The sequence below is a fragment of the Falco biarmicus genome, chromosome 5 (assembly GCF_023638135.1).
Source record: "Falco biarmicus isolate bFalBia1 chromosome 5, bFalBia1.pri, whole genome shotgun sequence".
Classification (NCBI taxonomy): domain Eukaryota; kingdom Metazoa; phylum Chordata; class Aves; order Falconiformes; family Falconidae; genus Falco; species Falco biarmicus.
In genome coordinates, this window is record NC_079292.1 from 20,915,350 (window position 1) to 20,942,927 (window position 27,578).

Below are 27,578 nucleotides of genomic sequence, written 5' to 3' on the forward strand. Positions count from 1 at the left end.
CTGCTCTGAAAACAGACTGAATTGTTTTCCAAAAAAGTGACTGTACAACTCAGATGTATTTAGAACACAGCAAGAACACTCTTAATAGAGCTTGAGAAAAAGCTACGCTTTTTGATTCTACAAAAAAAGTCAAACTATTTGAGGGATTAATTTGTAGTTGTGAATATCTGCTATATTTCTCCTTAAAAGCAAAGGGTGAGAAGACAAGTTCTGAGTAATTAATTTAAGTCTGGTAGAGTACAATCACTATTTAGAAACTACTTTATTATGGAAATTCAGAACATCTGCACCATTCTGACACTTTTTGTTTGTTGCACTTGTGGTCACGCTAAACCATACTTCACTGCACAGCTCCACAAGTTACACAGTGTTACTTCAGCCCCAAATCTGTTACTTGTGCTTAAATCCCAACACAAGCAGTCCTGTTGGATTTACTGAGCCCAGAAGTCAGGCACGTGTTCACAAGTTTACATAATCTATGTGTAGGTGGTCAGCAGAACAGCAAGCCAATCCACATACAGCATCCTTTGCTCCCTCCACGCTTTAACACAAAGTCCACACACAAGACCCACACAGAACAGGAGCAAGTACCCATCTCGTTCTTACCAAAAGTGCACTTCACAGCGGTGTTTCTTAAGGACACAATCAAGTCAACCTTACTGAAATGCCCTTCCCAGACTACAGAACAGTAGGAGCAAGCCCACGTGACACTGCCTTACTAACTTGAAACAAGAGGAAGGATTTAATCTCTAACATTTCAAGTGACTGACATCAACCTCACAGATCTGTCATCTTTAGTTTTTATGCTACATTTACCTCTACTTTTCTTCAATTTCTTCAATTATTTTTTTGAATTGAAATAATTAATAGATTTCCAGGTAAAAGCAGTAGGACAAGGGGGTCTACTACATTTCAACACAGCTGAAAGATTTGGATAATGTGCTTAATTACTTTCTTACATTCTGAACACACACTGCTGAGATTCCAGCCTTATTCTCTTCCAAGACATGTACTTTATTTTATCCGACAACCAATTTGAAAGAAAGCACAATAGTTGGTTTATATTTTTTACCTTCTCTCCTACCGATTTTAAATTTTTTGCTCAACTCATCGCACGTCAGCCAGCTACATACACATACATGTTCAAAAATTTGTTCAAAAATAGTATACCCATATAAGTTTAGGTCAAACCACACACAGGTTTCTATGGTGTCAAACACAAAGTGTCTCAATTCTTATAGAAGAAATTATCCACTTCAAAACAACTACTGGTATGTCCAGTGAGTTCCAAAAATAGGGCAGAGAAATAAATCCAGTAGATCAAACACACTCCCTATACTCACATACTTCAGTGGAAATGTAACCTAACTTAGGCTATGAATTCTAGAATATACTCAAAACAGAGTATGCCACGACTCCCTACAGTACAGATACTGCCTTAGCGAGGTGAATGGACAGCTAGTAGCACATTCTTTTAAAAATGCTTCTGTATGGAGACAGAAGCATTCTTAGGCTCCACAATAAAACAACTGAGCACGTGTGGCCTCAGAAAAGCAGAACCAGCCCAAGTCTTACTGGTGTCACAGGAGCTCTCATATTTGGGAAAACCACATCACTTCACAGAAACACTCAAACATGGGTTAATGCCACTGTAATCCAACAGTAGGACACAGCTTTTCCATTTGGGGAGATACAGCTCTGAATCAGGCTAAATTCAAGCTGACTACCTTCCTTACTCCAACAGCACATTTTTGACTCTTTGGAAATCAAATGGTTGTAGATGCCACTGTGCTAGATCTGCTCCTGTTCTCCAGGCCTCCAGCACACACATTCCAAATTACTTTCACTGCAAACTTCTCACTGGTAAGGCAACATGCCTAAAAACAATCAATAGGAAACTGATTATTGTGAATGACAATCTAATCAAAAGAATTCACTGCCATGCCATAAAAGCTAAAGAGTTTTGTAAAGTTCTATAGATCTCTGCTTTAAACGGGTAATGAAGTTTTGGACTCATCTGCTCAAAGATGCAGATGGAAACCCTGTGAAAGAACAAACTGAAGTCCTCATAATGTACAGAACAAGCCAGCTGCTCAGTTGCTGCTGTTGAGTAGCTGCTTAGGGGGAGAGGGTCAAGTGGGGAATATTTCAATTCATGGTGGGGTTTGGGGTTGGAAGAAGTTGTCTTGTTCTTTTAATTTAGCTTTCAATTCCACCAAGAGAAGTTTTTCGTATGTGCTACACATCACTACCCAAGACCGGACATAAACAGATCCAGCCTGACATGTGCTAGTAACCCCTGGGCTCCCCTGCATCCTCATCCCCAGGCACAGCACAGAGCCTACTTTCACATTGTGGCACTGAAAAGGCACGGCACTGTGTGAAGAGCCTCCAAGGGCTCAGCACCACTGACTAATACTTACCTGCACAGTACCATCACCCTGATGAGCCCAGCATTTCATGGCACCACATGGTGTCATTACTTTGTCATCATTACCTGTCTTGTAATCACATATCCCTGAAAAAACAGATTACTCTTAGGTATGCAAGCAACCGGTGAAGTTGTTATACAAAGAATGAGAGGCTGATAAATCTACTGTTTAGCATTTCTTAATGATTTCCAGCTTCAAAGCAGTCACACGCCAGCCAAACCTTTCGAACAGTTGTTGGAACCAACAAGGCAGAAAAAAATTGAACCACTTTCACTTTATGAAAGAACACTGGCAAAATGCCCACGTAACTTGCCCAAAGTTTAGTATGAGCAAAATCTAAAGGAATTCAAGAGACTGCTGATTTACAGCTCCTTTCATTAGACAGCATTTGTTTCCAAATATCCAAAATAACTAAAAATAGCTGTGTCTTTCATATAGAAAGACACGCTTCCAAACATATTAACAAATTAAAGTATCAATCAAGAGTGAAAGATCAGTTCATATACAGTTTAGTTCCAAGCCACTATGAAACTGAAGTGTACTGCAGCTTTTCCATACGTTTTTCTTCAAACATCCTGTGAGTAGAGCCTATCTTCCCTATCACTGCTTCTCCTTGTGGTCCTTAAGACAGCGGGGTTTCAAGAGATATTCCACAGCCTTTTTATGGAATCCACTCAGATAACTAAGAAAAGCTCATTAACAAGCAGCCTAAAATCCACTATATAAACCTCTCCGATACCTTTGAAAGAGCATTTACATTTTAGCAAGTCATGAAAAACTGTTAAAAATTTCTCAGCTTCTCAACTACCTCCTGAGCCCTCTTCAGGAAATTTCCACCTAAAAAAAATACTTGCTGAAGGATCTGCACAATCTATTATATGTACCCTTCTATTACTTTGGGTAGCATGTGCCAAGGTAACACATATAACAATGGAAAACCAAAAGACAGAATAGGCACTACACAGAAAGGACTGCCTCCTGACATCTCTGCTGGAGAAGGTCGATTCAGACTCAACCCTGCGAGCCTCCAGAAGTCAGCCTGAATCCAAGCAAGACAGCACCATGGGCACCAGGAGAGCTTGGATGCTTCTTGCAGTGCTCCTCTGCTTAAAAAAATCAAGACATTAAAAACAGAGCACACGTAAGGAAGCTGTCGGTAAGCAGAGAGCTCTCCTTAGGCTAGTCCTCTTTGGGGGGACACAGGAAGAGGTGACCAAACCACACCAAGGCACCCAGAGGCTGGAATACCTCTTCCAGAGGCTTCCCTGCAATGAATCCACATAAACATTTCTATTAAATACTAGCAGAGGAGGGTTGTTTATCTGGAAAATATATCTGGAGAGGAAAATACTGAGGAGAATGAGAATTCCTAGATAAAAATAATCAAAAGGTATATTTAACTCTTACAAAAGAGCATCTATGGCTAGCTCTTCTGATGGCTTGGGCACAGCAAGAGAGAAGCAAGACTCCTGCCTTCCCCTTATGTACCAGCAGCACCTCACAGTAGCCAGCAGCACAATATAAGCATATGAAAAAAAGGATGCATGTTTTGTTAATACTATATAAAAAGTAGCTATTTTTGAAGAAGTTTAAAGTCTTCCCACTGCTTTAGTTACTTTCATATGATTGATCAGAAATACCAAGATAGATAAACTAAATTCAACCTTTTATATAAGCTATAATGTCCCTTAAGACTTTATTAGTAAAGTTAGTGTTTTAGTTATCCAAACAGAGTGAAAAAAACATGTCTACAGGGTATCTCCATTGCAATTAGAGAGTTCAACAAAGGAACACATAGCTTACTTAAAAACAGTATCAGCCACCAACAATTCTCCAGCCAATTTTATCACCGCTTGCATTATATTTTGGAATTCATTCAGCCACTTCCTACCTACTTTAAGAGCTGTCACACAAAAAATTATCATAATGCAAAGGAAAAGTAAAAGCCCAGCATGAAGCAGTCATCCCTTCCATCTTTTCCCCTCTGGTGCAACAAGTGACAAATGTAAGAACTATTTAAGACAGTCCTATGCCCATTCATGGGGTTTTATACAATCAACACTTGCATCAAATTTCTGAAGTTGGGCTTTTCTGAGATCACCAACTTTTTCCTAACCCTACTGCTCTCAAGACAACACTGCCAGGAATTCAGGTATAAAAAGGTGTAACAGCTGTAAAACTACCAAAGAGAATAATAAAAAAGCTTATTTATTATTCCAAAAGATGGTTGAAAAATCAGAATACTTCGTATGTCTTCTAGAAAGCAGTCAAGAGTTCACCCTCCACAAAACACAATAATTTATCCTTGGGTCTTCAACAAGTTGCTGTCAGCTTTAGCATCTGCATTGCTCCACAGGCACTTGGGCATCAAGACAGCTTGACAAAGCTGCGGCCTCGCACCTAGTATTGATATCTTATTTGGAAATTAATTCATAGGCACTAAGGAAAAGACTCCCAGAAAGTGTGCTGCTGAGCACGGGTGCCACACTAATCCTCAGCTAAAACTGCAAAGTTAAGCCAAACATCAAATGACCGAGACTGTTACTCCAGATATTCTTGACCAATTGTAATGCACAAAATCCTGCATTCTGCTGCTAACCTACATGCAGCCCCAAGATCACTTAGATGATGTTTGGTCTTTTCCACGTCTTCATTTCCCACAAAAAAATAAAATAAATAAAAATCCATTCATCAACTCTTCTGAAACTCAACCATAATATGGGAAGTTAAATATTCCCATAGTCACTAGTTATAACAGCAAATAAATACAACAGCTTAGAGGGACCACTGCGCAGTTCATGGATGCTTCTGACATTTATTAGTATACACTCAACATTACAAACAGGTATTTTTTCAGAAACTATGCTGTAAACAAAGTTACAGGGAATCACAGAATCATGAAATGGGTTGGATTGGAAGGCACATTTAAAGACCATCTAGTTCCAACCCCCTGCCAGGGACAGGGACACCTTCCACTAGACCAGGTTGCTCCAAGCCCCATCCAACCTGGCCTGGAACACTTCCAGGGACGGAGCAGCCACAGCTTCTCTGGGCAACCTCTTCCAGTGCCTCACCACACCCCCACAGTAAAGAATTTCTTCCCAATATCTAATCTAAATCAGCCCTCTTTTAGTTTACAGCCATTCCCTCTCATTCTATCCCTACAGGCCCTACTAAAAATCTTCTTCCAACTTCCATTGTCACTTTACATCATTTTCAGAAGAGAGTTTGGCTCCCTGCACATTTTCAGAGCACTTAAAAGTTTTATATAAATTGCTGAAATTTTAAAAAAGCCAACACCAAAGAAACAAAATTTTATTCATGGACAAAACCAAACTGAGCTACCATCCTTTTTAAGTGATGTACATTCTGCAACAAAGCTTCACCTCTCACTAAAGACTAAATGCTGTCCTTGCTGAATTTGAAGTAAATGATGGCTGTTTTGGAACAAGATGAAACAAGGCCAGTTGCATCTTCCTGCATTTTCACAGGCTACAAACTTACAGCGTAAGATCCAAGGGGCCTGTATTTCCACATGTCTCTCAAACTCTTCGTTACTGTTTGAGTTACTACTTGGTCTCTCATGCAAAGATCTGGTTTGGTTTTAATACTTCCCACAGAGAGCAGAATAGTAATCTTAGGTTTGATCAGCCCCTTAAGCTTTAAGATAATTTTCAGTATCAACAGTATTTCTGCAGAAACAGTACTGTCTAGAGTCCAATCTCAGCTACTTTATCACAGTCATTCAGTCACATAAAGGGTACGAAATACCATTTAAAGGGTCAGTAACGAGTTCAATCTCAGATTACATTTTAATATTGTATTTTTCATATAAGAACAGAAGAACTCCTTTAAATAATTAGTGTGGGTATATACCCTCTCATTCAAAGAGACTACAGAATATTTGCCTTTTTCCACTCTCCCTGGAATTAATTTTCTATCCTAACTGCAGGAGCAGACAGCCTGCTCCCCTCTACCGATAACTGCTCCCAGCCTCTGCAATTCATTTATCAGACTTTACACACACACTTAACAGCAAATATCAGTTTAAAAAACAGCCATTATAAATTCAAGTTCAGAGTGCCTGCATATTTATTTCCTTCTCCATCTGGACATTTGCAAAATGATATGCAAATCATGAGATACACGAAATGATACTGGTAATTATAGAAGTAACCGAGATCAGTTACTATTTTAAACCTTTGGCCAAGCACTGCAGATGTCTTTCACAGAAGCTGACCCACCCACAAAACCAGCATGTTACCGTGACAGAACCTGCACAAAATCTCTTCAAAACTGTTAAGTACAACTCAGGATGAACATGAAGTCATTATGGTTTTTTGAGTTAAACAATAAAGACTGCAGAAGGCCCCATTCACAAGGTCAGGCATAACCAGATAACTAAAAGTAAACTGAAGATTATCTAGTGCAGTTATTTATGGCAATAAAATGCCAAACTGCCAGAAGACACCAGAGCTGTGGCAGAGGAAGAAATCAAGGACAGTGTTTTATTGTCAAATGTGCTGGCTGGAAAGAAGCTGAAGTCTACAATAAATCACTTGCAGAGGTATGGAAGGCTCCCAAAAAGCATCCTACCGTTTCTTACCTAGCATTAATAACAGAAGTGTCACACTGAAGCCCAGTGATTCACAAGGCAGGGGACAGTGTCATTTCAACCAATTTTTCTTCCCCTGCCAATGCAGCATACTGCTCTTTCACACTCCCAAGCTGATACTTTAAATCAGCTATAATCCATTTTAAGAATCTGTCAAGCCACTCAGTAACTAAACAAGCTGAGGAAAGTTGCCAGTTTAATACATAACACCATGCTGTTACCTCACAAGAATTTACATTTTCACTATTTTTATCACCAAGATCTTCCACAGAAATTTGATAATTCGGGTTATTAAGATTTTTTGACTGCACAACTTAAATTGCCTAAAAAGGGCCCAACGTTCCAGAAGAGTTAGCTAAACACCCTCCAAAATGCAGAGCACACTATAAATGTCTCAAGTCATACATCACAAAGTCTGCAGACACACCTGAAAGTCTTCCTCCTGTGACTACTGGAGAAGGGAGACAGAAAGCCATCACCCTGGACCCAGTTTATATCAAAATAGGCACAAGACACTCTTGAGAATCATCCTTGTTTATCCAAGTTCTTGTTCTAGAAAACCATAGCCCATTCACTGCTGCTCCTGCTAAACCACCAGCCTCCTCCCCCTTGCACTCAGCATTGCTGCTGCTCGGAGAGACCAAAGAAAGTTCAGGTAAAATTACAACAAACCTCCATCCACAGTTAAGTACAGTCACTACCACTGTGCCAGCATTATAGGTGGTAAAGAAAAGTAAGCAGATTAAACTCATTCTAGTCAGAATTGTATTTTTTATTTTTAATATACAAAATCCTCAGTGAATTAGAATACTAACATTTGCTCAAATTCTGCAATGCTAAAAAACAACCTCGTTAAACTTTTCAGGTACATTGTGACAAAACAACCCATGCACAGGCTATGTGTAGGGGATGTGGGCACAGAATGAAAACTGTCAGCAACTACAAAATCCCTCGCTAGAAAAAAAATAGAAGTATCACATGGAGCCCAAGGCTGACATGTATTTCTAGAAGACACATAAATGTATAAAAACACTACCTAAAACTTACCATTCTCCTTACTCAAGGCACAAAAAGAGTCAACTTCAGTGAAAACATGGCACACGAGGCAGTCTATAATAACTCCGTCAGAACCTGGAAATACTGAAGCTTCTGTACATTCCACCATTTTCTTTTTGTCATAATTTCTCATGCTTCTCCCACACTTCAGGCCTTGCTGCCAGGAGAGGTCAGGGTCTCTTGTCCTCTATTTTCACCCATCCCATCATTTGCAAAAATAAAAACAGGGCTGTCAGTGGTTCCCATTTATTCGTTCAATAGCACATGCAACGCCTTACATTTGTCACAGTGAGAGGAAAAAGGCACATGAGAAATAATTTAATCCTGTATCCAGTACTTGCCCCAACTAAAACAAGCCTTCTGAATTACAGCTCTACAACAGCTGAAGCCAATCTCTGAATTCACACTACACCATCTCTTCCCTTGTGAGCACCACTGCTCACCTAAGCCCTTGGCGTGCCAGCTTAAGGTGCCAAGGAGGCAGGAAAAATCCAGCAAGGCAGTAAACACCTCAGGCTGGGAGCTGCTCTTATGAATTTAGTGCCCAGGACATCACCAAGCATTCTCAAAAGACTGTGCCAAAAAGGCACAAACTCCTACAGAAGTCTAACAGGACACCAAGCCTAATCAAATGCATGGACAACAAACTACAGTCACGTCATTTTTCTATACATACCCACAGACAATGCAATCTGAACATCATAACTCAGCACTGAATTCATAAACAACCACCAAACAACTGAACTATGAAGACTGCTCAACTTAACTTCCCCAGTCTTAAAAGACTCACGGCTGGGCTTACAAAAACACACAACCTCCACCTCCTTACACCAGATCTGACATCCGTTCAACATGCTAGCAATACAGCTACACCCGGGAACCCCAAGCATATCACCAGTTTTCAAGATTCTTCACTCTTTCCCAGAAGTGCATTTACAGGGTCCAGCGCATAGTAATTTAGTGACCAAACCTGCAAATGAAAGGAGATAAGCCTCACTGGACACCTCATGAAACGACGAGCACTGTCTTGAAAAGTGCTTCAAGTTACTACTCTAATGAACTGTGGTGAATGGCATTCCTGCAAAAGAAAGTCAAAAACTCAGAGTAAAAAAACATGCCACACTGTTTACACCTCTAGAATATCATCCCTGTTCTTGCTTGCTTTTATTGCTAAGAACTGAACAGAAAAATGGAAGAATGTCTTTCTTACTTCTATATAAGCATTTTAGGATGCCACCTGAACAGATGATCCTGTGTAAGATACATGCAAGGTACCAAAATAACAAAAATCCATAAAGAATATGCACAGAAATAATGTTGCAAACAGGGGAAAAGAGAAACATGCTCTTTCCAGAAATCTTACTTCTAAGGTATGTCAGCTGTGCATGTGGCAAAAGCAATGCTCTTTCTGGAATTAGTCATATTGCAAGCAAGGCTCCTGATGTGTACTACCACTTAACACCAACTTAATGATTTTTTAGAAAGGAGCTTCCCAATTATACTGATGACTATTTGCATGCCATTTTCTCTGAAATTCAACTTGCATAACAAGAGCTCTGAGAACATTTCTTTTTGTACTACCAGAGAAACAACTTTTCAGACTAAACGGAAAAAAGTGTCTGGTTCCAAATTCTCCAAGAAGGCTTTGGCAGCCTGCTGCTAAGGAGCACACTCCTAGGCCTCAGGTTTTTGGGAAGCTGGGGTGGGTGGGTGGGTGTGCGTAGACAAAAAGAAAAAAGTGTAAAGGAGCACTACTAAGTTGTTTGGTACCTACTAAGAGTTACTGGCTAACCAGCCAGAAGAAATGTGTCTGGCGAGCTCCAAAAGTAGCATGTTTTGCACCAATGAAAAGGCTACAGATCTCCTGGGCAGTCTTTCACATAAGCCTAACGTGCCAGAAGGAATCAGCAATAAGTAAATTTACCAACTATAAAGATGCTTGGTCTCACTTCTGCCATTCTTTTATTACCATTTTAACAAACAAAACAAAACACATTTCTCAATTTAAAAAGATCACTTCACAAACGTCACCCACATACCACATAACACCTCTGCAGAAGAAAAGCTGTCTGGTGACCAGAAGTCTCCCTTCCTAAAGAAAGTCTTCATATTATCCAAATAGGTATTTCAGGTTAAGGAGGAAAAGGACAGGCAGGAACAGGGATAGCGAGGTTGTTCCCAATTTGCTTGCAACTGAAACTGAACTATGGCTGGCAAGTGGAAGGTGAAGTTTCACTGTGTTCCCCCAGTTCTGCACACTGAGTTTGTGCAGAAATCTGACATGTTTCCTTAAGCATTCACAGCCTTCTTCAAGGCTTTTTTCCACTTGCTTCCAGCAGTATCTTAAACCATGTTCTCCTGCTGGAAGCAAGTTCTATTTAGAAATTTTATTGAGATCTCAGAAAATAATTTCAAAGCCTCTATGCCAGCCTGCAGCAGCCACTGAGCACGTTTCCACACCTGAGCCCCTGGAGAGCCAGGGCTACCCCACACTCTGCACAGCCTCAGGAAGGCTGAGAAAAGTGCCAAACTCAGACCTTGCCCAACATTGCAAAACATCCTCCACCACCTCATAGGACTGGGCTGACCCAGAGAGGCCAGGCACCACTACTGCTATTTGTAGATGCAAAAGCATCCACCACCAAACCAAATGGCACACTGATTAGAAGATGCTTCTGGGTGAAGGGCCTGTCCTCCTTATTCCCATTTTCTACATCCTCATTTTCTTCACTTTCCCTCTGACAGTTGGGGCACATTCAGATAGAAAACTCAATTCCTTTTTTCTGTGAAGAGTATTTCCCACCCGAGGCAGCTTAAAAGAAAATCAGCAAGCATATGGACTACCATGGAACCAGTCCATTAAGCCTCATCCAAACCTGAAATTGATACAGAGTTAATTGGCAAATGACAGCACAGCTAATGCTAACTCTGCAAAAGCCAGGAAATACAAAGAAAAAAATACCATCAACCACTCTCTGCAGTACTGACTCTGATCTGGCATGTACTCACTGGGGACATACCGCAAGAACGATTCAGACTGTTTTTGAACAAACAGATGTATGTAAAGAGCAACTGTATTGTTTTATGCACTGTGGTACATCCCACAGAACTGGATGCTGACACTTGCGTAACCCTGGGCTTGCGACAGCTGCACCGACAAGTTCACAGACCATCCTCAGCAGGTGCCAGGGCTCGCACTGCGATAGGAGACAACACACGTGCGTCCAGAAGCATCGTGGACTCTTATGCCAAAACACAATGCAAACAAAGGCAACGGCTTGTCCCTGTTGAGGGCTACAACCCAACAGCGGTCTCAGGGCATGCAATAATCCTGAAGCGATTGCTGCTCTGTACAGTAAAGCTCAAGAGACTCCACAACACAAAGGCATGGCAGCTTCACGCAAATTAAGAGCAGTTATGCACAGCACCCTTTACAGCTTGGCAGCTTTTACCTTGATGAGGACACAAGCCAGCAGTTTCCTGTAACAGTGACAGCCACAGAACAGAGGAGATAGAAGTGTACTTCCAGAGATCATCCAGTCCAACCTGCTGCTTTTCAAAGTGGGGTCAGATGGTACTGGCTGCCCAGGACAGCATCCAGGCAGGTTTTCAACATCTCTAAAGACGGAGACCCCACCACATCTCTGGGCAGCCTGGATTCAGCCACTGTCGCAGTAAAAACATGTTTTCTTATGTTCAGGCATTCTGCCATTATTTCAATTTGTGCCTGCTGCCTCTTGTCCTCTCTGGGTACAACTGAGGACAGCCTGGCTGCATCATCTTCACTCCCCCCACAAGGGATCTACACACACTGATGAGATCCCCCCTGAGCCATCTCTTCCCCAGGATGAACAACCCCAGCTCTCCCAGCCTCTCCTCAAGTGGAGAATGCTCCAATTACTTAATCAACGTTGTGGCTCTCTGCTGGACATTCTCCACTATGTCCATGTGTCTTGTCCTGGGGAACCCAGCACAGGTCCCAGAACTCCAGATGTGACCCCACCAGCGCTGAACAGATGGGAAGGATCACCTATACTGACACACTGGCAACACTCTCCACAATGCACCCCAGAGGGCTGCTGGTCACTTTTACAGCAAGGGAATGTTGCGGGCTCCTGGCCAGCCTTGGGGCCACCAAGATCCGAAGGCCATTCAGTGCAGAGCTGCTTTGCAGCTGCTCACCCCAGGATGTACTGGCAGCACATGGGATTATCCCTCCCCAGGGGCAGGGCTTGCATTATTTCCCTTGGCTGAACTTCATGAGACTGCTGCTGGCCCATTTCTCCCATCTGTTGAGGTCCCTCTGTTGGCACTGCAGGTCTGTTAAGCACTCCTCACAGCTGTGCGTCACACAGCACATCCCAGATGCATTTCCTTTCATCCTTCCAGAAGATGTGCTGTTTTTTATCAAGGGAGAAGTAAGCATGCATCATTCAAAGAGGGAAGAATCAAGCTTTTGAGGATGCAGGCACTTCACAACTGCAGCTCTGCATTGGAGGTGACCAGAACAGTATTATGCATTTAAGAGCAGAAACAAGGAACAAGTTGTTACTGAATCCATTCAGGACAACTGAAGAATGTACTCCAGGCACAAACAGTATCTTTGAAATAACTCTTTCTCCAGTTCCTATCTATCACCAGCTGTTGTGTTTGAAGGGATTTTAGCCTGGACAAACTCATAGAAGTCTTGATGATGTTTTAACCTACACTGCAGAGAGCATGCATCTGATGTTAGCATCTTCTGAATGTATTTCAATACCTCAAGTTCTCTCCACCTGCTAAGGCCCTGTGCACTAACAGCACTCAGCAGTTCCTTTTCTTCTGCTGTTGCACACACCACTTCGGTTTCTTGAGGATTTCACTGCTGTGACCTGTCAAAAGACCTGCAGCTGCTTCCACTACACAGACTACCTGTGTTACAGTATTCTGCATCACACTACTTCCAACTTTTTGGTACTGAAGCATCGATGCTATACAGCTGCTTTGCACAGCCGCACCCCAGGCTGCCATCCCTTCACACCCTACTGCAATTGCCTGTCCCCAGTATGAGGTTCTTGGCTGTCACCTGTTGCCTCTACCTACCGCTGCAGTTCACCATGACCCATACCTCCTGTCCCATCACCATCCTGGCCTCACCTTCCAGCTCCATGAACCCATCACTATCAGCAACCTAACATAGGTGGAGATGGTACAGGATGACAAGCCCCATTCCAGCAGAGCCTGGATGCGGCACCATGCTGCTGAATTACACCCACAATACAGGTAATAGATGACTTACAGCCATCTACTCTTCTTTGGGTTCAAAATGCTCAGAATCTACATTGCAGTCTGTCAGGGGAAGAGAACCACAAGCTACTCATTTTTTTTCTAGAGCTTGCTCTCAACCTCTTTAGAATCCTAATTCAGACTCTTTAGGAATACACTCTCAGTGCTTGTTCCCAAGATGAAACAATGTTGATAAAAAATTTCCTTGTTCATCTTATAACACAGCCAAGATTAAATCAAAGACCTCTATCAATTCCTCTCACATTCACACAAGGCATGAATAACGGTGAAAAACCCCAACGGAGGAAAAAAAAAAAGCTTGCTACATAAATAAATACTACAGCTCAAGAAGTGATTTTTCTAGATTATTATGAAATTATACCTGAGCGGTCTGAGGTTCTCCAGACAACTAAAGCAGGACTGGGGATTTCCTGCCGTATCTAATAAGCACTGGAGCTGCTGAAGCCCACCACTACACGGAGAACAAATAAATCCCTTTCAGGCAGTCACATATCCCCTTCCTACCAGCTACACTTCTCTTGTGAAGTAGCCATCCACAGAGCCACAAGAAGGCAAAAGAAAAAATAGAAAGTTAAAGGCAGGAAATACAGAACGCCTCTTCACCAACATACTTCTTTCTAGCCCACCTAATCTATAATTTGGAAAGACTTAAGACTCCATCACTATGCACTGCTCTAAATTCAAATTGGTATCATGCCTGCCCTTGGTAGTCATGCTATCTTTGATGGTAACAGAAAATTCAAACTTATTACAGAGGAGCCTCTCACCTGAAAGAATGTTCTTCTCTCTAGAAACCTACTTGCAGACACCCTTTGAAAGCCAAGTCTTGGCAGGCTTTACGTCAGTCCCTCATCAAGCATGAAAGTGTCACATCAACCCAACAACAAAAATAGATGTTATGGAGCGTTATCTGACATGCTCCACATGCTTTCATGAGTAATGCTAACATGGATAGGCATTATTTTAAGTACGATCTGTTGCAAGCAATGAAGTCCAAAGCATAAGAGTAAAAGACACAAATCTGTCTTCTATAGGTATAAAGAGCCTTAATCTCCCAAGATCAAACATTTAGGCAAACCTGCTCCAACAGAAACTGTGCCACACAAACTGTAGCTTCTACAACAAAAGACAAAGCACAAAGCCATGAAAAAAACAGAATCCAAGGTTTGGGTCACAGCCTGTGAAATAAATAACAGTTCACATAGCAAACTGAAGTAGGCCTTTTAGGTGTAAGAATGCAATTTTACAAGCAGTAGCTGCAGTAAGATGAGCAACTAAGGTGAGCTGACCGGCTGTCCTTAACACAGCAGCCTGAATGAGTCCAAACCAACCTTCTCTGTTCCCAAACGAAGACCATGCAATGTGCTCATCTTCACTGGAAACAACCAGCTATAGGCTTAGTGAAAATAAAGCCAAGGGACACTGTCTATAAAGGGCTCTCTACAGAACTCTGCAAGAGGCATCGCTGCAGTTTCAGGACACCTTTAAAAGTTGCAGGGCATGAACAAAACAACTATTTTAACATCACAATTTTATATAAATATATTCTGATTCATCACTATTCCCTTTGTTCCCTTCCCTCGGTCATTTGCCCAAACCTTTTTTATAAACTCTGAATAAAAGGCAAAGCAGGACAGACTAGAGTCCTCAGAGTCAATGATGGCTCCAGCAACTGTCCACACACACACCAGTTAGCACGCACATCCCACTGGACATAAAACTCTTATGATCTTGGCAACTTCTGCCAAGCTCTGACTGCACATGTACACATCAAAGTCTCAAGAACATAAAACACAGAAATGAATTACAGCCTTTATTCCCTCCTACAACTAAGCATACAAAATTATAAATTGTCTCTATTGTACTCAGTTAGCTTTGTAGTTAGCTTTTATCTTCATATTGGGGTAACCTAAATACTAGTTTTCACAGGTTTTAAGTATCTTATAGCATGTTTCAGTCTTAGTGAAAAAAAACATGGACTTAGTTTATCAGTATTTCAATACTTCATCTTCCTTCTACCCCCTCAAAGTCTCATAACCTTCAGAGGTGAACAGTCAGTCAGAAGCTTCTGTTTTGTACAGGTGAAGGAAGCATCTCTGGGAGGGGAAAAATATATTTTAAAAAAACAAAAACAAAAAACAAAATAGTATTTTGCCTGTAGGCCACTTTCAGAGCAGAAGGCCAGCAAAGCTTTGTCTGAATGGCAGAATGGCCTGTCAAGGTATTCTGGAGTGGAAATAGCTTCCTCTAGTGAGTGCAGTGCACCCCTGAGCTCCAGCGCAGGCATCTGCTTCTGCCTTCCAAGCTTCAGCTACTTCAAAAAGGAAAAAACAGGTAATCATCCTGCCAAACACAAGCAAATGCCTCCTGAACAATGAGAAGAGTCAAATCTCCCAACTAAAATTTTTCACACTACAGCAACCTGGTATCCCAACCCTGTGGTACCAATTAAGCAAAGGCCAAAATACACTTTATTAATGGCATTTTCAGGAAAGATTCAGTATCTGGATTTTAGTGTTTCAGTACTACTGAATCCAGCACTGTATACTCAGCAACAGTTACACTTCCCAACATGGACACCTGTGCCATACCTGCTGCATACACCCACCCTGTGGGCAGTCCAGCCAGCTCTTAACACACTCCTATTGCCATGGTACCTGCAGCTTCTTTTCCCTTAACAGTTGTCTTTGCAGCATTCTGGCACTGCACTCTCCTGCCACGTTGTTCAGGGTTTGCCTTGTGACTCTCTTGCCCAGCCGCAGCATCAGAAAACAGCAGGGGAAAATCTCTGCCCCAAACCACGCTTCAGAAACTGTATATGACCTTGGAGGGCACGTGTACTACAAGGGGCACTCCCATTGGTGCACAGTCACAGCAAACACATTGGGAAGAAGATGGAAACACTAAACAAAGGATTCTGTTAAACTTCAAATGTTACCATATAATAAAGATGCGTTTCAGCTTCCTGAGAGATTGCTTAGTCCAAGCTGGTGACTGGAAAACACTTAGATATAATTCTCAGTTAAATTTATTCTTAACCAAAATAGTATTTCACCAGTTAGCCAAGAGCCTCCTTTTGTTTTTCTCTTCTGAACTAGCAATATGAATTTCTTCTTTTTTTTTCTTAACATCTAACTGACAAATGAAAGAGACATCTACGTTTACATTCCTTGGACAAAACAGTAAATCACAAGTACTGCAAAGTCTGGTCTACCAGCACAGTAAGGGTTGTGTTGGGTTTTTTCTTTTAATAAAAAACTGCTGTAGGCAAAAAATTATGAAGGCCTGTCTGTTGTACAAATATGCACACAAAATTAAGAGCTACTTCTAATTATTCTATGCTTCTGAAGTTTCCTAATAAAGAGATGATATCAAGAAGTACTTTGTTTTGATGATCAACTTTATCCTCATCTAGTATCTAGTTAAACAGCCTTCTAATTGATGCCCTACCCCATGCTAAGGACAAAAGTTGCACGACTTCTTTATTTAAATGTTACATTTTTAATTAAATTCAACACACCCAGCCAAGGAAGGAACTGCAGTGCTTCAAAAAATGCAGGAAAAAGCTAGACAGAAAAATATACCAAATGCACTGTGAACATAAGTGCACACAAAAGGTGGGGTTTTTTCTAGGTAAATCAAAAGCGTATGGAACTAAGCACACACCAAAGAAATAAACTCCACAGCCTAGCAGCTTCACATTATCTATAAGGGCATAGGTATCCCGATTTTTACCCTGCACTTCACTCAATCACTAATAATTTAACAAGATGACTAGTCAAATATTTTCAGCTACTACTCTCCATTTACATTGTCTCCCCCATGAAAGCAGGGCAGCAGCATCTTCAAGGAACCCCAGGGGGATTTCTGTGCTTCACTTTAAAGATCAACCTTTAAGTGTAAGATTTGCAACTTGATTTGAATATTAAAAAGCTAACACGCAATCATTATTAAACAAGCAAAACAAAATCATGGGGTTTTTTTAAGTGTTGATTTACATCTCTTGCAGGACTCCTCAGACACTCCACTCCTCATTCCCTTGCACTGCTTACATTAGTAAACAAGACTTTGATGCCACTGAGACTGTTTACTACATGTTGTTTAAGCAACATATTATATTTTTTCCTGGATCACCACAGTTAAAACCTTCAGAAATAATTATTATTAATTAGATTAGCATCTCAGAAGTAAGATGCTGGCGTTTACTGGGGCACACAGCACCTTTTTTCAGAAAACCCAGTTTGTTGAAGTCATTTACCACATTGATCTACAGACCCTAGGTATTTTATTTGTTGCCGCACACACAGAATAAGGCATTACTACAAAAGAAACATCATTCCGCTCAGACTATTAGATAGCAAAGCAGAAGCATTTGCAAACTAACATTTCCTGTTGTGCTTTACAAGGAGATCAAGAGCTGTACATTTCAGATACATCTATTTTATCGGTATCACGATGTCCTCAAATGAGCAAGAAAAACAACTGCTTACATTCCTTTAATGGTCCTTTATACAAATTCAAAGCTTCAAAAACGCATGTGCCTTTATCTACGTAAAAACAGTTCAGCCTTTTGCATGCTGCAGTTTTTACCAGAATATTCTGACATTGCCCTGTGCTACCAAGCAAGCTACATGCAAACAAGGCATAGTATCGCTTTGCCAAAACCGTAACAAACCAGAGCCTTACAACAGGATATTAAACAACATATATTTTCAATTTCCTTCATCTTCCAGGACATCATATAGACACAGTCCACACAAAGTTTAAGTAGTTCTACAGTTAAAATGAATACTAAGACACTTCAGAAGAAAAGAAAAAAAAATAATCTTATGTATGACAACGGACCACCAACCTGTTTCCCCTGCACAGCACCACCTGAATTGTATTTATAGGCTAAGCTTCACTCGTCATAAAACATCTTAAAAGGAAAACAATCATTTGGAAGTCTCAGACTCACCCTTCAGAGTTCAATGGGCTTTACCCGGACAAATAAATATTAAAGCTCAGGTTGCTCTTCAAATCACAAACCAGAATCACGTGATCATGATTTTAGGCCACAGTTTGCCATATATTTAAACCTGCACTGCTAAAAAAAAAAAAAAGTTTTCCTTTTTTCTGTTAATACTGGATGGAAAATTTCAACTGGATCACTCCCGCAAAATGCTTCACAACATTGCTGCACAAATGCTTGTGCCAGCCAGGAGGGAGGGCAGAAAAGGGATGAATGGGTATGAGCAGCAGCAAGAAGCGGATAGATTTTCAGCAGTAGTGCCAGCTTAAATGCATGTCAAATTATGGCTTTAATCACACATTCTAAGAAGTCATTCACACTGTAACTAAATGGCCTTAATCATAATCCAAAACACTAATAAAAAGCACTAAATCTGTAAAAGAAAAAGGTGAAGATTTCACGTGACTGAAAAGAATGACATTTATTTTTCCAAGATTAATAAAGACTTCTAGGGATCGTTATAAACTTTGGGAAAATAAATTACCATCAATCTTGCACAAAAGATCATCAGTAGGTACTCTTCATCTCTATAAATACCTCAGAGAATGCAAATTATGATCGCTACAGGAATAAAGTATCATCTTAGTGATCATCTCTGACTACCATAAAACTTTTTGTTCAAGCTTGCTTGGTGTTGCAACTAAATATTGTTACAAGGAGTCATGGCAAAATATTAATTTGCATATAACACTCCAAATCTATTTGAATAATAATTCCCAAGTTGGAAATTGAGTTTTAAGCAAATCACACTATAAGCAGCAGAAATGTCTGCCCCGTTGTTGCAAAGCCAAGCATCCTCTCCAGTGCCGAAAGCACTTGCCATTGTAATATTCACAGAGCACCCAGCATCTCAGTGGGTCTCACCAGCAACCCTGCTCAAGTGAAATATCTTCCAGTTAATTTACAACCTGACCACTATGAAGAATACAGAAGACTACTGGTCCTTTCTAAAGACAAGAGTTCCTTTTGCTTTCTACAAATTCTGGAGGTGTGATATGTTGAGGTTTTTTCCTCAGCTGGAAAATGCCATAGTGACATTTTAAATAATGCTCTTGTTGTTTCTATATCTGAAGAGCAAGATAAAGCACCATACTAAGAGATGTCCCTCCCAATTTAGCAAGCCAGTACATTTACATGTGCCATACAATGCTGTACAGAGATACCAGCTCAAGTTTCAAAAACAGGGAAGGCACATCGGTGCTGCACTGAGCCAGAGGCGAGGCAACAGGACTCCCACCTCTACAACTCGTCCATAGATCTCTCTGCATCGCATTCAGCCACATGGTGCAGGCATAACGTCAGGAGCCTAAGCTAAATTTCCCTCCACTTCTGCATCAGTCCAAGTAAGAGCAAAGAAGTGGTAAGGGAAAGGGAAGCTTCCTAGGGCTTCAATTATGAAATACCACTGTAGAGAAACAGTTTGTGGCATTCAGTCCCCGACAGCAGGCAGCATCTGCTGCCTCGGAATGAGGTACAGGAAAGACAACGTGGGGCTACAGGAGCATGAGGAGGGTCTTCTCTCAATCCCATGAGTATACTTCACAGTGTATCAAAGTAGTGTTCATCATTACACATAAACAAATGTTCTCCCCTCTTATTTAACACATAAAACACAGTAACCCTTGGCCTAATCAATATCCCTGACATCAAGCTTGACAAGTTACATACACACCAAAAACTGTGAACAAGAAATACATTTAGAACTCCACACATAATATCAGACTTCCCCTTGCTTTATTAAAATATAGCACATTACCCAGTATGGTTTTTATCTTCTCTGCCCTGCTATTTTCTTTAATCACATACCTCAAAATTGTCTTTAACAGTAACACACATAATATTTTGCATTTTCAGGCATAGCATCCATTCCAATAATTACACTTCCAATGCTATTTTGGCTTATTACTTCACACACTGAGATGAATTTTCACAGACCTTTCATCAACACTGTCCGGTCTTCCCCCATCTCTTCCCCATTAGGCAGCCAGAGTCTAAACCGGCCAACAAATTGTAGTGACTCCCTTCCAGCAAGAACTGCCTTTCATATTAAAGCTTAAAGGCATAGGTCAGTGGAAGATTGTTTCTTTTTATCAACTGCCTTTGAGATCTTCCTGCTTCTCCAAACACTAGGTCTGTTGTTTGGTTGTCAGTGATTTGGTAAAGTTTCTGCTTTTCCCGAAATAATATATTCATGACCAGGGCACAGGCAACCACCTCTACCAACAAACCACAATTACGCAACAGTATTTTCCTCACATGGCAAATGTCTACTAGGTGATCCTGTTTCACTTCACAGTTCCTTGTAAAAACTCAAGCATATATCCAAACCACAAGTATACACTAATATTTCTACTTGCTGTTCTCTTCTAGGACTAAAAATAAAAGTTTTGTTCTTGGGAACTGCACCACTTCATTCCAACATTTTCTTCCAGGTATTTTATAAAACAGCACTTACAAGCTCACTTCAATTGAGCAAAAAATTTCACTCGTGAAAAGTGAAGATGAAGCTGTGAGGTTTTTTTCTGCAAGACACAACATTCCTTAGCAGTGCTGTTATTTAAAATGGAGGGGAAAGACAGGACTGGAAAGGCCACGGATACACTGGATGAAGGCTGCCACACTGAAAGCACCACAGATATGAACACTAATTACTTGTAACAGTTATTTTATAGGGACTACAGTTAGTAAGAACAAAGATGACAGAAGTAACAGGAAAAACAGAAGTAATGAAATTAGCTGCCTATTTTGTAAGAGGAAACAGTGGGTACAGTGTAACATCAATGAAATCAAACATGCATTTGTTCCTGGCATCCCATCCCTAAAACATTACATGCCTGTCTGCAAAATTTGGCATCCTCAAGCCCCTTCATATTTTTGTAAACTACTCTGCTACTTCATCCTTGAGTCTTCACAAAACTCAGGACATATAGCAGTCTCTAAGACTGGTCATAATTAAATAGTCTTTAGAGAGAGTACAAGGGGAAAACTCAGTATTTTACATTTACTAAAACAGTGAAAAACTTCTTTTCAGCTTAGAGTCCTCTTCATACTAAGTACTGAAGAGATATGGAGAAATCCTGTCTTCTGCACCATGGAACTTTCTGCTTATTCATGACCCCAGCTAGGCAGAAAACACTACATAGCCAGCTACTCCACTGGGTAGCATCCGTACATCTCAAAGAGAATCTGGAAAATCAACTGTGCTGGTCACATACATGACAAAAACTTAAGTTTGTTTTATTCTATTGATTTTAAATAGATAACCATATGATTCTGGATCATTTATAGACACTGCTTTCAACCTCAAACTTATCAGTCAGCTATGAAAGAGGAAGGAGATTCATCAAGCAGAGCTATGGGCACTGCACACCGCAAAACGTATCTAATGTCTCATTCACCTCACAATCCATCGAGGGTGTGAAGGCAACCTCACTAAGGTCCCCATCAGAATCTTTGCCTATCAAGTTGAGTATTCTGCAGCAGGATCTGTCTCACCTAACATGTAGATATTTATACTATGGATGACTAACCTGAATTAGTCACCCAGACTCCCTTTGCAGTAGAAGAGAAACGAGCACTTCTACAGCAAAACTCAGCTCTATTTTGGACTTCTGCATCAAAAGCAAGTAAGCATGTTTCTCTCCATTGACTAAAAAAAGGAATCCTAAATGGTTACCTCAGAAGCAGGCATTTACATCATAGATGTGCAAACTTCGGTGAGAGGTCTCCAGCCCCTTGAAAGTGAAGGCAGAGTCTGAAACACAACGTTGGGGGGGGGGTAGGCTTAGAAAGTCATGGAAGACATTTAAAAAGATAAGATCAAATAAAATGTTGGATATACCACGAGCAATGTAATGCTAAAAAGTGATATAGTAAAGGACTGGGAGAATGCAAAAGTAGTAGAAAACCACTGAGCACTAAGAAAAACAATCTCCCATATCAAATTAAAAAAAATAAGGATAACATGCAACAGAACTAAGTTGTAATCCATCATTAAGTATTTTCTAATTTGTTAAATAGAGTGCTGATTGAGCATCTGTTGACTGTTAATCGGGTACTCTGGCTCAGGAACTGAGGTTCTGTGACTGAGGATGACCTGGATATTCTATTTACTAAGCTTAGCTTGATTTATTCCAACATGGAATCACAGCTTTTGTTAACACTTTTTTTTTGTTGTTGTTAACACTGCTGCAGCCCCACTACTCCCAACCCCTTCATATTTAAACTGCCCAGCAGATGTTCCAACAGCAGTGCTCATCTGTTCAGAAAAATAAACCAGCAAAAAACAAACAGGGGAAGGGAAGGTAGTCTTCTGCCAGACTGCCTCCCTGCAAGTACAGAACCAGCACTAACACAAAGGGACAAACCAGGAAAATGTTGCACAACAAATTTAAGATTAGTTAAACTGAACCACACCCTATTTAAATCCAGACAGCAAGAGACCTGCTCTTTCTACTCTTATCCTTCCTGGGTCATGCATTCCTCAATCCTCCCTTGTGTCAGTGTTGTTTATGCAACTACACATCAAGCTGGTTGAGGAAGCTGATCCAGCTGAAAACTGCTCCCTCCAAGAAGGGTCAGCACTCAGCCCACTCAGCTTTCTGAGGTGCCATACCACACAAATATTAATGCCGACACATGGCAACCTGGACTCGGGCCCATTGATGTCGCTGTGGAACTGCGCCCTTAGTCCTCTGGCTCAGGCAGACAGAATACAATTTGCAACCTGTTAGCTTATAGTCTCAATTATCCTTCTAAAAAAAAAATTAATCTGTCTTAACATAAAAGAATTACATTAAATGGTATACCAGAGGATCTTTTGAACAAAGAAAATGAAAAGTAAACATCTAAAGAAACACAACCTTTCTCATCCCACCCCACCGCACATGAAAGTGAGAAGCTGAAAACAATCTATAGGTTTTGCATGACTATAAGGAATGAAAAGAAAGGAAGAAATTGCTATGCAGAAGAGAATCTAAGTCGCTTATCACAAAATGTCAAGGAATACCCATCATGCATTTTCTCAGCTAACATAATTAAGTCTACTGTAGAGAAATCAAAGACAAAACTGAAACTGAAGTATCCTGTGTTCTATTTCCTTCTTCCTTCCTGTAGGCTGCAGCAAGAAAGCCCATCTCCACTACTGTAGTCTTCACACTTTTTTGTCCTTCTCCCAGTAAGCAATGCCAGTTTTTTGCTATTGCTTCTTTTTTTTTTTTCCTGCTATTGCTCCTAATTCTACCCAGCAAAATCAGAATCAAAGTGACTTAAGAGATACCAGTGTCACTGCAGGCCACAATGCTCTGAATATCAGCAAACTGCAGAACTGAAATAAAATAAAATAAAATAAAATAAATAGAGACAACTAGCATAGGCATACCGGAAAGAACAGCAGACATTGCCAACTGAACACAAACCTTGAATTCACACAATCAATATGTTTGGAAAGTTTTCTTTGCAAACCATGCAGATTGCCTACTGTGCCACCTACCAAAACAAAAGGTGGTGGAACTTTCTTATTTTGCCTAGGCAAGGAAACTTACTCTGCCCATTTGGCTCAAATAACTTCTTGAACTTTGCCATTTAACCATAATGTTATTTTCCTATGCCTTCCGGTTTCCCCTTCTGTCCAGATAAGATTGTGTCCTTAAAGCACCACACACGCCTGAGGCACGGCCATTCCCCAGAGAGCTTACAGCTCAGGCCCAGAACAAGAAACCAGGTAGACATAAAGAGAAATTGAGAGGGGAAAATTAGTAACAGTCAGCAGTTACAGCTCAACAGCTGCAGAGCTTCCATGCTCAGGCTAATGATTTTAACTTCCTTCTTTTGACATTATGTTCTCCTAAGCTGGCTCATCCTAATTTTGCTGACAACCCTCTTTCTGAAGCTCAGTGCCACATGGAGCTTGGTTTGAAGCAAACCCTGCCAAAGATGACAATTTTAGTTAGGCTTTAGGCATTGCTATGTAGCCATTTATTATTGTAACTACTTGCACTGTCTCAGCTTTATCTAGGACTAAATGGCATTAATAAGCAAAAAGATAGAACGTCACTGTTAATTTAGCCAGTAATGTCAAACTTCCCATTTGCAGACCTGATCCAAACGCCATGTATGCCACGTGTGTTGCATTCAAATTCCACCAAAACCTGAGCTTTTTTAATCTGAGATTTTAAACCTTAGCTATGAAAGCTTCATTTCCCAAGATAACTAATATTTATTTGCCCGAGCTTCCCCCCATACCAGAGTTAACAGGCAGGTAAAAATAGCCAAGGCATGTAATAATAATGTCAATATTGGTTATTGCACTGCTGACTGTTTAGTAGATTAAAACCAGGAGCAGAGAAGTCCATCACAGGGGGAGGGGAGGATGGTGGGAGGAATACAGATGCCCAGAGGGAAAGAGAGAAGTGCAATTAAAGAAACAAGCACCCTAAAAACATAGCAGCGGACAGAAAAGACAACATACTTTTGCTTCTAATAATATTGAATCAAAGAAGACACTTCAGTTCCTTTGTTGCTACTATTGGTCACACAGAGGCCACATTCTTTCCCTGATCCTTACATAAACCCACTGACATCTGTAGATTTTCCGTGAAAAGGAGGTAACAAACAGTCAAACCGATTCCCCAGCCCATAAAACGTAATTAAGAACAGAACTGTGTTACCCTATAAATAGGGCTAAGAGTGAAAGACTGCTGCTCTCAACTGTGGCTCCATATTTGACTGCTCAGATGGAGAGCTGACATCATTCATTAATACAGTCTATTAACTCTGCTCTCCTCAACTAGTTTTTCAGTGATTTTGCATCCAGCAAAACAAGACCTCCCACAAGTACTCCTCCCTATAAAGTTCTCAAAAGTTCTGTCACCCACTCAGTTCCTACTTAGCTCTCAACTCGCTGACCTCATCTGTTTCTCCTGTGTCATTTACACCCAAGTTTCCCAGTTATTCTTGTCACTCTACTATTGTTTCAGAAATATTTACTATAACAAGATACTCTTCTATTTCTTGGCATTCCAGTTCGCCCATTTTTATGGCTGAGCTTATTACACTGTTCTAGCTACTGCCCTTCAGGCACTAACACTTTAGACTCCAAGCCACTGTGTTAAGAAAACATACTACTTGATTATGTACATGAAGTCATTTTCCCTAACATATAATCTACGGCTCTTACACTTACACTTCTACACACCTTATTAGCAGGAACACAGAGTTAAGAAAGCTCATTTCTGTTCCCCAGCCCTGAACTCTCCTTAAACATAACACCTTTCCTTCCTGAAATTCTTCCATACCACTGACATCCTACTGTATCTCAGGGAAGAACAGTTTTGGTTTCCCTTTGACACCTTAGCTGATAGCCAATAAAACTCAGGGGAGAACACAAATGAAGTGTTCCTTCCACAGAGCATGGAAAAACATGATCAGCTACACCTGGGGATATCTCCCTACCAAAGAGGAGGGGAAGCGTAACTAAACAATTCCTCCTTCTAACTCAGGATCTCGCTATTTGGGAACAGTGCGAATTTAATTCACTCCAGCTGACTCCCAGTCCAACCAGCAAACTGTGAGGCGGGGGGGGGGGCAGGAGCCCCACACAGAAGCACTGTTGGCCCATCTGCAGAAGGGGTCCACACGGGCTGTAGCCATCCCTCATTGGGAAGCACTGCAAAACAGGCTACACCACTTGTGACAGCAGCCTGGAGTTTTCTAAAATAATTTTAAGCCCATGGACCAAGGATACTCACTTACTAAGAAAAAAAATCTAAAAACCCAAAACATAAGCTCTTAACAATAGTTTTCTTTTCTGACAGCCTCCAATTTCTTAACTACCAACTTAGAAATTCAACCTGTTCCTCCTGCAACACAACCAAGCCTTTACTGAATTCCAGATTCAGAAGAACGCTTCAGTGCTCCCTGCCAGCCCCAGAACAGATGCTTGACATCAGCCACTCTCTCACAAGTCTGGAGGTTTGCAGGTACCTCCCAAAACCTCAATGCAGTTTTCTGCACCACCTGTCTGATACCGTTCTGCTCCAGACCAAGCTCTTCCCAGAAAGCTGCTGCAGCGTTACAAATTTTTCACTATTTCTAGACAGGACGTTGTCCTAGGTCCCTGGATTTGCAACATAATACGAAGTACAAAAGTCACAAGAAATGTCTGCATACTGAACACATGAAAAACAAAGTAGGCCTTCACTTTCAAACCATTCTGTTCTTATCCGATAGTCAGTCGTCTTCTCCTGAGCAAGCGTTTATTGCTATCACTCAAACCAGTACAGATCATTGTGTGTTCCTATTGCACATTCCAAAATTTAACTTTGCTTACCATGATATCACTATTGGTTGCTATGGAAATTGCTATACTACCATCCACCAGATTTTTTTTTACCACTGAAGCATTTTTGCAGACTGTTTGCTTTTAAGTATCAGAGTAATAAGAGAAATCATAAATGTTCATTCTCCCATCATTCTTAAAACAGTGCTTTGTAACAAAAAATCTGCTAGTAATTGATTACGTGCTTGGCTTCAAAAGTGTAGCTCTGGACAGGACTGGAATGACAACCTTCTCCTTTGTTTCTTGAGAGAGAAAATAAGTGTATCATAAAAACAAGCTTTAGTTTTCAAAATACTAAGTGGGAGAGACCAAGATACAAGAAATATATGAGGCCTCTCCAAGTTCTCTCAGTTTCTCTTTTTCACTTCCTAGTTTGTTGGGTTTTTTAACTTGTGCAAAACAAGGCCTTCGAATTAAGAAGGGAGCCCTTGTCAGCCTCTTCAAGAAAGCATCTTTCTGTAAAATTATGTGTTGTAGTGATTCTGTTTGCTGCTACAACTCCTACCCCAGTTTCTGTCAGGACAGGGACATTTATTTTTACATATTGCACAAGCCAAGCTGACAGGGTCCCTTGCCCAGGCTCCAGGCCCTGCAGCCCCGAAGCCAGCAGGTCCCCCCAGGCACCTGACCCCCGCCTCTGACCTTGCCACCACCACCTCTCCCAACAGCTTCAGCAATTACCCCCTGGCCAGGCATGAGTCACGAACACCCGAATCCCCACGTTCCCATTACCTGTTCCCACCAGGTCGACGTCCCCGTGACCCCCCCCCCCAAAAAAAGATACCCAAAGCAAACTCTTGACACACACAGAAAGTCCGATTTAACCCAGATACCGCAAGA

General features: G+C 41.0%; 1 protein-coding gene across 2 annotated transcripts in view; it reads right to left on the reverse strand.

Annotated features, from left to right (window-relative positions):
• Nucleotides 1–27,578, reverse strand: part of PPP6R2 (protein phosphatase 6 regulatory subunit 2) — a 106,920-nt gene that overhangs the window by 78,629 nt on the left and 713 nt on the right. Inside the window, exon 2 of one of the 2 annotated variants that reach the window (XM_056340336.1) lies at nucleotides 22,077–22,154. The exons of the other annotated variant lie outside the window; for it this stretch is intronic. The gene's annotated coding sequence lies outside the window, so the exon portion shown is untranslated. The remainder of the gene's footprint in view (nucleotides 1–22,076; nucleotides 22,155–27,578) is intronic. 2 annotated transcript variants of the gene reach the window in all.